The sequence below is a fragment of the Miscanthus floridulus genome, chromosome 12 (assembly GCF_019320115.1).
Source record: "Miscanthus floridulus cultivar M001 chromosome 12, ASM1932011v1, whole genome shotgun sequence".
NCBI classification, from domain to species: Eukaryota; Viridiplantae; Streptophyta; class Magnoliopsida; order Poales; family Poaceae; genus Miscanthus; species Miscanthus floridulus.
The window spans coordinates 65,478,945-65,491,801 of NC_089591.1; the positions used below are offsets into that span (position 1 = coordinate 65,478,945).

The window sequence follows — 12,857 nt, forward strand, 5'->3', positions numbered from 1 at the left end:
GAAGGGGAAGAAAAGGAGAAGAAGAGGAGAAGGAGGAAGGGGAAGAGAAGGAGAAGAAGGGGAAAAGGAGAGAAGAAAGGGAAGAGGGGGAGAGGAGTACTCCAACGTCGCTCGACCTCGCCGGAAAAGAAAGTGACCCCCGCACCGCGACGCCCGACTCCACCGCAACCCTAGGTAAAACTCTTGTTGTCGGCCTTCGTGCCGTATGTGGTTGTGTGGGCCTTCGTGCCGTAAGTTGATATGAGGGCCTTCATGCCGTTGTGGTTGTCGGCCTTCGTGTCGTTGTGAATGTCAGCCATCGTGTCATTTTTTATAGGTTTTGGAAACCTCCCCGTGCAGGGAAGGTGCTGCCGAAATTTTGAACAAAAAATAACCTATTGTCTTTTTATGCAGGAGAAGAGTACATCGGAGGGGACCCAGAGGACCCCGATCGTCTTCGTCGACGTCGCGGTTCTGCCTACACTGCGTCGCCTCGCCACTGCGTCGATTCACCACTGCCCCGCTAGCCTTACTTCACCGACACCCTAGGTATAAATAACCTCTTTTTACGCATGTCTATCGTAGCCCACGCGTAACCCAGTTAGGCGTCTCCCGTCTGAAAGAGATACGGTCGTAGGTATGTGGATCTTTGCGTATCTGCGACCGTATCTGTTTCGGATTGTCCATGTTTTTTGGACAGCCCATGGATGCGTAGATAGGTTAGTTTCCATGGTCTGCTCTGGTCTGAGAAGGAGTTTCGACAACACCTCCCTGTTGTTCTCCGGATACATACTCTCCCTTGTAGGACGTGTATCGGGAGAACAGTGGGGAGGTGCTGTCGAAATTCTATCTCAGAGAGGAGCGAAGCATGGAATTTGACCTCATCTATGCATCCACGGGTGGGATTAGGACCTATCCTCACCTATTAGATAGTAGGAACACCGCGTAGATGCAATTGATGGTCACAATACTCTATGCTGTAAATGTTAAAGGATAGAGGACCGTCAGTGGATGTACACGGGCTGGAGAAGCAGGAGTGACTACGACTATGAATGGGTGAAGGGGACAGATGATTTCTTGAAACACGCATTTGGCCCAGGAGCAGGAGGACATTCTCTAGTTTGGTGTCCCTGCAGCAAATGTGACAACAGGAGAAAAGTAGACGAGAAGACCATGGGTAGACATCTTATGTTCAATGGTTATACGCCTGGCTATCAGCAGTGGATCTACCATGGTGAAGCAGATCATATAAGAGCGGAGGTGGTGAGACCACGCCTCGAGGCTTTTGATGATGATGCCGGGGTAGCAGACATGCTAGATGACGCCCACCAAGCTCACTTCACTGAACGACGTGAGAAGGAGGAGATGGAGGAATCCGCAAAGGACTTCTACAAAATGTTGGACTCAGCACAGAAACCCCTTCACGAGCGTACAATGATTTCTCAGCTAGATGCGATTGGACGCGTAATGGGGTTGAAGGCCGAGTTAAACCTGAGTCGAGAAGGCTTCGATAAGATGTTGGCCGTGTTTGGCACCATGCTACCGGAGAAGCACACTTTGCCGACGAACTTGTACGAGGCAGAGAAACTCCTTTGTATGCTTAAGATGCCGTATGACAAGATACATGTTTGTCCGAAGGGGTGCGTCCTATTTAGGAAAGAACATAAGGATGCAAATTATTGTCCGAAGTGTAAATCCTCCAGGTACCTGGAGGTAGACTCTGGTGATGGTCAGAAGAAGCAGCTTCCGATCCCCACGAGAGTGCTATGTCACCTTCCTTTCCTACCAAGGATCCAACGGCTATTCATGACTAAGGAATCCACGAAATAGATGACATGGCACAAAGATGGCAAACGGTACAATCCTGGGAAGATGGTACATCCGTCTAATGCTGAAGCATGGACGTATTTCAATGACAAACATCGTGACAAAGTAGTCGAGGCCCGTAATGTACATGTCACGCTGGCAACAGATGGGTTCAATCCTTATGGAATGATGGCTGCCCCATACACATGCTGGCCCGTTTTTGTTATCCCCCTCAATCTCCCTCCCGGCATCTCCTTTCAACGGCATAACGTATTCTTGTCGTTGATAATTCCTGGACACCCGGGGAGTAATATGGGTGTGCTCATGGAGCCTGTGATTGATGAATTGATCCACGCTTGGGAGAAGGGGGTATGGACATACGATCGAGCTACAAAGACAAGCTTCAAAATGTACGTTTGGTACCACTACTCCCTGCATGACTTCCTAGCATATGGGTTATTCGTCGCCTGGTGTGTTCACAGGAAGTTCCTATGCCCAGTATGCAAGGAAGCCATGAGGTTCATTTGGTTGAAGAAGGGTGGCAAGTATTCGTCATTCGACCAACATCGTCAGTTCCTCCCTCTAAACCATGAATTTAGAGAAGACATCAAGAGCTTTACGAAAAGTGTCAAAGTGATAGACCCTAAACCGCACTTGAGGACTGGTGCCGAGGTTCGTGTTTAGATAGATGCTCTCGTGCCCAATGAAGAAGGTGGTTTTGTGGGATATGGTGAGGAACATATGTGGACTCATAAATCCGGCTTGATGAGGCTCCCCTATTTTGATGACCTTCTTCTGCCACATAACATTAATATAATGCACACGGAAAAGAATATCGCCGAGGCACTTTAGGGAACTCTCATGGACACTGACAAGTCTAAGGACAACATTAAGGCTAGAGTGGACCTAGCAACATTGTGCGATAGACCGAATCAAGCGATGCAGCCTCCTAATGGCCAAAACAAGAACTGGAAAGGCCTAAGGTCAATTTCGTCTTGCAAATCGATCAAAGGAGGGAGGTACTAAAATGGATGCAGATGTTAATGTTTCCAGATGGATATGCAGCGAATCTTAGCAGGGGAGTGAACTTAGGCACTCTGTGAGTCAATGGGATGAAGAGTCATGACTACCACATATGGATTGAGCGGCTTCTTCCGGCGATGGTCCGAGGCTATGTCCCTGAGCATGTCTGGCAAGTGCTGGCAGAGTTGAGATTTTTCTTCCGCCAGCTTTGTGCCAAGGAGATATCTCGGACCGTTGCTCAGGACTTGGAAAAAGCGGCACCTGTGTTGCTCTGTAAGCTAGAGAAGATCTTTCCACCCAGCTTCTTCTTGCCGACGCAACATCTGATTGTGCACCTCCCGTCCGAGGCACGTTTGGGGGGCCCGTGCAGGCCCGTTGGTGCTATCCAATCGAGAGATGTCTAAAGACTCTTTGCAAAAAATGTACAAATAAAGCCAGAATTGAGGCTTCCATTATAGAGGTATGCCTTCAGGAGGAGGTGGCAAACTTCACAACGCTACACTACAAGCCGAACCTTCCTAGCAATCATAATCCACCCCCTCGTTACAATACTGGCAAAAATGAATTGACCCTAAGCCTTTTCCAAGGCCAACTCGGCAGCGCAAGTGGATCAACCCCAAAGCTATTGGGAAATGAAGAGTGGCGCAGTATCATGCTATATGTGTTGAATAACCTTACCGAGGTGCAGCCGTTCATCAAGTAAGTTCTCAACGAACTTATTTCAATATGCCGTCACTATTCTGCATCCAACCCTATTGATTCTCGTTCGGACAGGGAATTTGTTCGTGAATTCTGGCATCAATCAAGGGATCCTACCTCGCATGAACAAGACACCCTTGTTTCGCAGGGTGCGGGAGCGGGGAGGCCTGATTTCATTTCTTGGTTCAAACAAAAGGTAATGTCCAATTTAGCTTGTACGTTCGATCGTCCAAGGTGATCGTACATTTGATTAATATAATGATCTATCATGATTCACCTTGCAGGCCCAAACTAATTCATCCATGAGCGACGAGTTGAAATAGGTTGCAAACGACTGTGATATTAGGGTGAAGTCATTTATCAGCTATGACGTGAACGGATATCGCTTCCACACAACAAGTTACAAGCAGATTCAGCCCAAACGAAAAACCACAAATAGCGGAGTTTGTACGCCCAGCACTGATGGCCTCGACTATCATGGTAGAGTTGAGGAAATCTATGAACTCTCATTTCATGGAGACGAACCTCTTAAACCTGTCATGTTCAAATGCCACTGGTTTAATCCTCGATCAACGAGACGAACCCCTCATCTTGGGCTAGTGGAGATTCGAGAAGATTCCATCTATCCTGGAAAAGATGTCTACATTGTGGCTCAACAGGCCGTGCAGGTGTATTATACTCGATATGCCAACCAAGACAAAGAGGATCTTAAGGGTTGGGCTATTGTGCACCAGGTATCTCCACATGGTAAACTACCTGTCCCAAACGATGATGATTACAACTTCAACGCAAACACATATGATGGACAGTTCTATCAAAAAGATGGGCTACCAGGCACGTTTGAGATAGTCTTACCCGAAGCAATCGAAATGGAAGTAGACAATGAAACGGTTGATGACGAGGTCGATGGAGATGTGGTGGTAAATGCCAAGGACATAGCAATGCTTGAGCGATTACTTCTAGGCAATGATGACGATGACAACATAGAACCTTCGGATAGTGTTGCCTATTTGGATAATTTTGACAGTGATGATGAGACCTATGATCTCAATCATGAAGATTATTCCTAATACATGTAATACTATGGTTTTTTAATATGTATTTTGTTTATATATTTTGAATCTATTTCTAATATATGTACTAATTAGTCTTGTTCATTCTTTGTGATTGTAGGTGATTGGACAAAGATGGCGAGCAGACATCCACGCTGTGACACGCCCTCGGTTTATGGGAGAGACCGCCCTCTCCTTCGAGGTGAGGGGTCGTCGTCTAGGGTAGCGTCCGTAGGAGGTGACGAGAGGAGGACTAGGGGCAGCCGCCGTAGGAGGCAGTGGTCTCCTCCCTCGACACGTGACGAGGTGCTGGAGGAGGAGCATGTGACAGCCATGGCCTCGTCCTCATCGAAGGACAAGAGGGGTCAGCAGATAGGCGAGGGAGACGAGGCGCTCGAGGGCGAGGGAGGTGAGGCGCTCGAGGGCGAGGGAGGCGAGGCGCTCGAGGGCAAGGGAGAGGGTACCACTACTCGGACTCTCTACGAGTGAGGTCCCACGAGCCTCCCTCTGGTTCCGCTTCCTCACAACCACCCAATGATTCGGTCTATGGCAAAGAGGTAAGTAACTATGTATGTTATCACAACTACTTCATAAGATATGTTGGAAATCTTAAGAGAAACTGATAAATTTTCTTAATCACTTGTGCAGGGCCTGGTTGGTTTTGTCGGGTACTCCAGCACGCACCCCCGTGAGCATCCTTAGTGTTTTGTGCAGGAAATGGTACCCCGACATTGTGCAACTATCTGAAGAGCTGGTGGTGCGGGAGCCGGCCTCCAACTGGGACAGGTACGTGCTGGTCACGGATGACACTTACCGCAACAAGCAGGAGCGAGTATTGGCGGAGTTTTGGGTAAGTCTCTCTCGCACAACATTGCTTAATACATCGCATTCATTGGTTAAATCTTTTATTGAAATAATGAATGGATACATCGGTTTTGTATGCAGAAATATTTCAAGGCCGAAGAAGGACTTGAGGCCCAGGCGGATCGGGCGGCTACCGCAGCTTGTAGGAAGTACGTCATTGAGATGCACCACCATGGGCGCGTCCAGGCCCACATAGACTACTACAGGTCGGTACTTAGGCAGTCCCTCCCCAAGCCTCAAGCAAGACGGATTACGCTGACCCGGGACCAGTACCTTGAGGTAGGCGAATAACATTCATAATGATTTGTTTTGATATTAAGTAGGTTCAATTTCATCTTCTGATATGTTAAATACTCGATGACTTGTAGGTGATTCCCTGGTGGTGCCAATCGTATCCCGAGTGCTGGGCCATGATCGTGGACAGGTGGTTATCACAGGACTTTGTTGACACGCACGAGAGGCAGCGGGAACAGCGTCTGATGAGGCAAGGTCCAACTCACCATCAAGGCAGCCGTAGCCTCCTCGGATACAAACAAGCATACGTAAATGATTTCTTTCATTTATTTTGATGCTCAATTCTGCTTGATTTCTCACTATCTTCCCATCTTTCTCGCAGGAGGCTGCACACCCGGGCGAGGAGGTCTCGGAGTTCTCTGCGTGGGCTATGTCCCACATGGGCAGGGCGTCGTCCTCTGTCTCCTTCGACTCGGCTGCCCCGCCCCAGGCGTACTCTGACCCAAACGTGTACACTAAAGTCCAAGAGTACACGTCAACGATAAGGGAGATCTATGGAGAAGATTACAATATACGCACTAAGCCCATTGATGCAGAGGCGATCATAAGGCTCGGAGGAGGCAAGAAGCACGGGAGGCTGTGGATTGCAGACGGCGCCATTGACTCCACCACTGTTCTCTCCCTCGACGCTATCCGAGCACGGAGCACGAGCTCCAGCCAGCCCATACGTCCACGGCCTTCTCCAGCACTACAGCAGGTCCAAGCACTCCAGGTAATTCCTGCTTTACTCGTCGTACGTAGATATTTACACACCTAAATTAGATTTGCATTACTGATACATTGGAGTGAAATATTGCAGGCCGAGCTGCAAGAAACAAGAAGGCAAAGTCAAGAGCAGAACGCGGAGCTGATCGCACAGCTGCAGGCCCAGAAGGTCGCGTTCGAGGCCGCGCAGAAGCAGATGGTGGAGATGATGGTGATCATGCAAAGTCTTGGGCAAGCATCGGGTGTACCTGTGCAGTTTTCAGCTACTCCACCTCCTACTCCTGCAGCTACTCCTATAAGTATGAAAGTTCACTTTTCGCTTGTGCTTTGCATGTATGTCGGCCTTCGTGCCGTTGTGGATGTCGGCGTTCGTGCCATTGTGGATGTCGGCGTTCGTGCCGTTGTGGATGTCGGCGTTCGTGCCGTCGTTTCTTGCAGGTTTTGGAAACCTCCCCGTGCAGAGGAGGTGCTGCCGAAATTTTCAATTGAGTCTAATCTTTTTGTATTCCTAGATTACTAGATGCAATCTCTAAGTTTCAAAACTGTTTTCCGGGATTACTCACACATGCAATCTCTGCTCCTTTGTGCAGCTTCCGTCCGCGGGTTCTAATCAACCCGCTAGTGCGTCACCGGGTGATCCTGCTTTTCCTTCACCATCGTCTCATAGGCTAGCTTGATGAGAACTCGTGCTAGGTGATGTGGTCGGACTTTAGCGTGATTTGTGATTTATGGTTATGACTTGTGCTTGGATTTCATTAACTTGTCGTAATAAACATGTGAATGATGATGAACATGTGACTTGTCGTTGTAATATATTGTGATTTGTGGTTCACAATTATGGTTGTGATATATTGTGAGAAAATGGGTTCTGTGTGATATATATATGTATATATATGAAATGCTTGTGTCGATGGAATGCAAAAAACAAAAAAAATAAATAAATTTCTGTCTCTTTGCTGAGGGCAATGACCAAGGCCCTCGGCAAAGAAGGGTCCTTTGCCGAGGGCCCTAGCAATAGCCCTCGGCAAAGATTTTTTTAAAAAATCCTGAAAATTTCTTTGCCGAGGGCCAGGGAGCAGGCCCGCGGCAAAGTTTTTTTTTAATTTTTTTTTTAAAAAAACTATTTCTTTGCCGAGGGCCGGCCCTCGGTAAACAATTTTTTTTAAAAAAAAACCTTTGCCGAGGGCCCTTGCAATAGCCCTCGGCAAAGGTTTTTTTTTGGAAAAAATCCTGAAATTTTTTTGCCGAGGGCCAGGGAGGAGGCCCTCGGCAAAGATTTAAAAAAATTTCTTTGTCGAGGGCCGGCCCTCGAGAAAAAAAATTCAAAAAAAAACATTTCTTTGCCAAGGGTCGGCCCTCGGCAAAGAAACCGCTAACGGCGCCGGCGCGTGACGGCTTCTTTTCTTTGCCGAGGGCCGTCCTGGCTCTTGGCAAAGGCTTTGCCGAGTGTCCGATAAAGGGCCCTCGGCAAATACCCCTTCGCCGTCTAAAAATTCCCCGAGGGGTATTTGCCGAGGGCAGCCCTCGGCAAAGCCTTTGCCGAGGGTTTCTGGTCCTTTGCTGAGGCCCTCGGCAAAGCATGCGAGTCCAGTAGTGGTGCCCGCCGCGCCGGTGTTAGAATGTAAAAAAGAAAGAGAATAAAAGAAGATTAGATAAATCTATTTGTTATTTTCGATATGTCGTTTAGCATAAACATATGTCATCTCGAAAGGATGACTGCTGTTGCACTGGACCGTGTAACCTGTGGCATTAGCTAACAAAATGCCTTGGGATGTTTTTGGCTTGCGACAAGAAAAAATGCACCAATGCAAGAAGTTTTCATCAATCATATATTCATGTTGTGACCACAGAACCATACGGTTGCTGCACAGATCTGCCATCTATCTAAACAACAGCGGCATTCTAAATTTGCCACATTTGGAGTTCTCTCTATTAATTTGGCTGTTCTAACCTTTAAGCCGTGGCATCCTATGGCTCCCAAGCAAAACAAGCGCTAAAGCTCTCGTAGCAGGTAGCTATGATCGATTTGGTTCGACACCGTTCGATCCCTTTTGCTTTACATGTACACACTGTACTGCAAATGATCTCTCCATCTCAACCATTGCAGTATAGATAGAAACCTCTCTTATCATATGTTTTTCCTCCGGTCCGAGGTAACCACACAGATCAGAAAAATTGAAGGTAGTGTTCACCCACCAGTCCGTGATTCTTCTCGCATCTGGATCTTTTACAGCTGCTAGCTTTTTCACTAGGAACGAACAGAGTGAATGCTAATAGTAATAGTAGCACTTCATGTGCGTGCAAGCGATATATGTGCTGATGCTCACAAAATGTTTCGTGTGTGTAATTAGGATTCGGTAGACAGATAAGCATGTCACGATCTGGTGCGTGTGTCAAACAGCACTCAGGCCCATACAACTCAACCACCATGTCACGATCGGCCCCGTTTCATTACCAATTTTCGTTCGGTTTAAAGCAAATCTATGCACCGTCCACTACTGGAATCTCACATTTTTCTTTGTGTGCGAAAACACACAGAACAATACGAATACCATCAGAAAAATATTTTTCTGACGGTGTACCCTCAGAAAAATACCCACAGAAATATAATGACAGAAAAATTCAATTGTTCTGTGTGTTCGCCGTCAGAAACAATTTTTCTGTGGGTGTTACACGCACAGAAAAATTGCGTTAGCCCAGATTAAATTTAAATGCTGTGTGCGTTGATTCTCACAGAAAAAAAAGAAAAGCCCAACAGGAAAATGATTTTTCTGTGGGTGTTACACGCACAGAAAAATTACGTTAGCCAGATTAAATTTAAATGTTGTGTCGGTCTCGGTTAACGCACAGAAAAATAACAGTAAAACCGACAGAAAAACCCTTAACCATGCAGCAAATTGGATACAATAATTATATAGAAACAGAACAGTAGCAACAACATATTAAATATAGACTGTCCATACTGTAATTTCATCACAACATAATCAAATTAACAAACATTGATTTATTCATGTATTAGCAAGTCAGATGCCTTTACATAGATATAGCACATACACAGATAGTTCAATGCTCAACAAAAGGTATTGTATGTCTTTACAACAAGCCATTTGATGACGATATATGCAGTAGCTACACGCATAACCATTCATCTCCAATCACTCTCTGCATAGATTTGTCAATGTAGTCTCTATATAACCGGTGCAAACATTCCATAATTGTCCTTGTCTTCCGAATAATGCCTGCAAAATAGAAGGATTAGATGCTATGGCATATCATCATCTAATAGAAAATGATGCAAATCAAGCAATGAAATTCTCGAACTTCTAACATTTGGGGTGAACCATAAAAAATAACATGTATATATATATGATACAAGGCAACCATAATATCATCATCTGATAGAAAATGATGCAAATCAAGCAATGGAATTCTCGAACTTTCAACATCTAGGGTGAACCATAAAAAATGACATGTATATATATGATACAAAGCAACCATATTATTGTGCTACAATTGACTAGAAGATGAGTTTGTACTAGCAAACAGCTAGTATCCAATACACAAACACAGCTCCTTAATATGAATGCTTCAGTCATGCGAGAAAACTGAAGAATGAGAAAGGATATTCTCACCTAAGCAGATAGGGCACTGAACCTACTTCCATATCTCTTCTAATTTCACTAGCATAAACCTGAGAGAGACAGAACAGTTCACTATAAGCTTCAGACCATGAAAAACATCAAATATTCCAAAGTCCAAGAACCTGAATAATGAGCTTCAATCTATGTAGAACAGTGAGATGCAGGTAAATATAAACAAATGTAGCATCTGTTTTTATACTATACTTCCAGTAAGGCAGTGAGATGCACCAGTAAGGCAGTAACAACTTGCTTGAGACTGAAGCCGAGCAGTAGAATATATATTTCACCTTATGAATTTCTAGAGCATGTGCATTGCTTGCACAATTAAAATGCATATGCAAACAACAGCTACAATGAAAGGGCCAAGGCAAGAATGTGCACAAACTATGCATGGCTATTGTTGGCATGGTGAAGCAGTTCATGCCTGTTATTTTTCCAGCTACAATGAAAGCTCAGTGTTAATCTCATCAGCAGGAGCAATTGAACTTTTCGACAACACATAATGTCATAAAAGTCGGAGTACAAAATCAAACTTTACTTACCAGGTGGACCTTGTTGTCCACAAGCAAACAATATTTTCACTGTCGGTACGTATATTCAAGAAACATGAAGCTGGAATCAAATCAATTACGAGATTAAACTTGTGGTCTCTAAACAGTGGGCTCAGCTACAGTCCAAATTAATTTTGAAATCCTGCCTTGAGGAGTTGGTCCAACTCAAGACTAATACAAATTTTAACAAATTATTAGTATAAGTTTTCTTGAGACCATTCCCAGTGCTGGGAACATTAATGAAAAGTTATCTAGCACAAAGTTAGGACGAAATGGTACTTTTCCCTACAGATTTTAGAAAACAAAAATGCGCACACGCATGCAGATGTATCAGTGAATTGGTAGTTGGGTTAATGAGATTTTTCATGTAACTCTAGTGATTAAAGCTATGGATCAGAGCTTATTGATGAGAAACCATGAGAGTTACAACTACCCTTACCAAGCAAATAACATCATACTCCATATAATTTGACATAAAACGAATGAGGCATATAAATGGAGCGTGCATGCGTGAGGAGCCGAGCGGGCGAGTCCGCGGCGGGTTAGGGTTAGGAAATCTTGGTTTTTTTTCCGTGCGTGTGTATGTTTTTTCTGTGTGTTTTAAAATACCGACAAAATAATAATATTTTTTCTGTGTGTGCATATCATTTTTTCTGTGCGTTTTTAAAGAACCGACAGAATAATTTTCATTTTTCTGTGTGTTGATTTTTTCCGTGTGTGTATTGTCACGCACAGAAAAATCATACAATTATTCTGTGGGTTTTCGTATTTTTTTGTGGGGATATTTTGAAACCCACAGAAAAATCATAATTTTTCTGTGCGTACCGAAACAAACGCACAGAAAAATTTATCACCCACAGAACAATTCGAGTTTCCAGTAGTAGTCGTTCCTTCAAATATATTGCAGTACGTACATTTGGTGCGGTTTTGCCACAAATTATTCAACCCGATCGAGCTACTGCCACTGCTGTGCTCGATCAACACAAACGCATATATATATATATATATATATATATATATATATATATATATATATATATATATATATATATATATAGAACTACTACCTGTAGCTGGCTACAAAATAACTTATTCTGTAGCCACTTTGAGTTACGATAATTACTATGTTAATTTACGAGATTATAGTAACTCCTTGCTAAGTGGTTTACTATAACGTTATGGTAAATATCCCCACGTGTTATAGTAACTCAACTATTGTAAATATGTATTGACATTATCGTAAATGGAGATGGCTACAGAATAACTTATTTTGTAGCTGACTATTGAATATATTCTCCATATATATATATATATATATATATATATATATATATATATATATATATATATATATATATATATATATATATATAGCTAGTACACCAGGTACTGTGTTGGTGTGTGGTACAAATTATTCATATCTATATTTGTATGGCGGCCTGACCCATGCATGCTAGGTGCTGCCGCCGTTGAGCCACCACCAGCGTACCGATCAGTTACGGCCGGGGTACCCCGGATAGCCACCACCGCCGGCCACCGGTGCCCCGCCGCCAAATGCCCGCTGGAGCCGGTCCACGGTGGCCCTGTCGAGCATGAACGCCTTGGCGAGGATCACTATGCCAGAAATGCTAATTAGTGACGCGTCCAGAGGGCCATTAGTGATGCAGAAAAAACATGTCACTTACATCGCGTCTGTGATGTGAAGATATTAGTGACACGTAAAAAGACGTCACTGATGTGAAGATAGCAGCGACACATATTCATAAAAAGCATCACTGATGTGAGATAGAAGCGACACGTATTCAGAAAACGTGTCACTAATGTGAGATAGAAGCGACACGTACCGAGAAGACGCGTCACTGATGTGAAGATAGCAGCTACATGCATTGAGAAAACAGGTCACAGATGACCCTTTCATTAGTGACGCGTATAGCCAAAACGCATCTCTGATAGCAGTTTACATTAAAAAAAATTTATATCCACGGTGTACATTTCCGCTATGTTTCACAATATGGTACATTTCACACCAATACAAAGATAGTTCACACTTCACAGTACACAGTAAGTTCTCATGATCACAATACATAACAGTTTAGTTCACACTTCATAGTACACAGTAAGTTCTCATGATCACAATACATACTATTGTTAAACTGTAAGTGATTACATAGAGTATCCACCAGAACTATGAAAATGTGTTGTTTGCTTTATAGAATAAATGGCAATACATATACCTCCTAGCT

General features: G+C 44.2%; 1 pseudogene; it reads right to left on the reverse strand.

Moving 5' to 3' along the window:
- Positions 1–12,106: 12,106 nt before the first annotated feature.
- LOC136496014 (germin-like protein 4-1) overlaps positions 12,107–12,857 on the reverse strand; it is a 31,990-nt pseudogene continuing 31,239 nt past the window's right edge.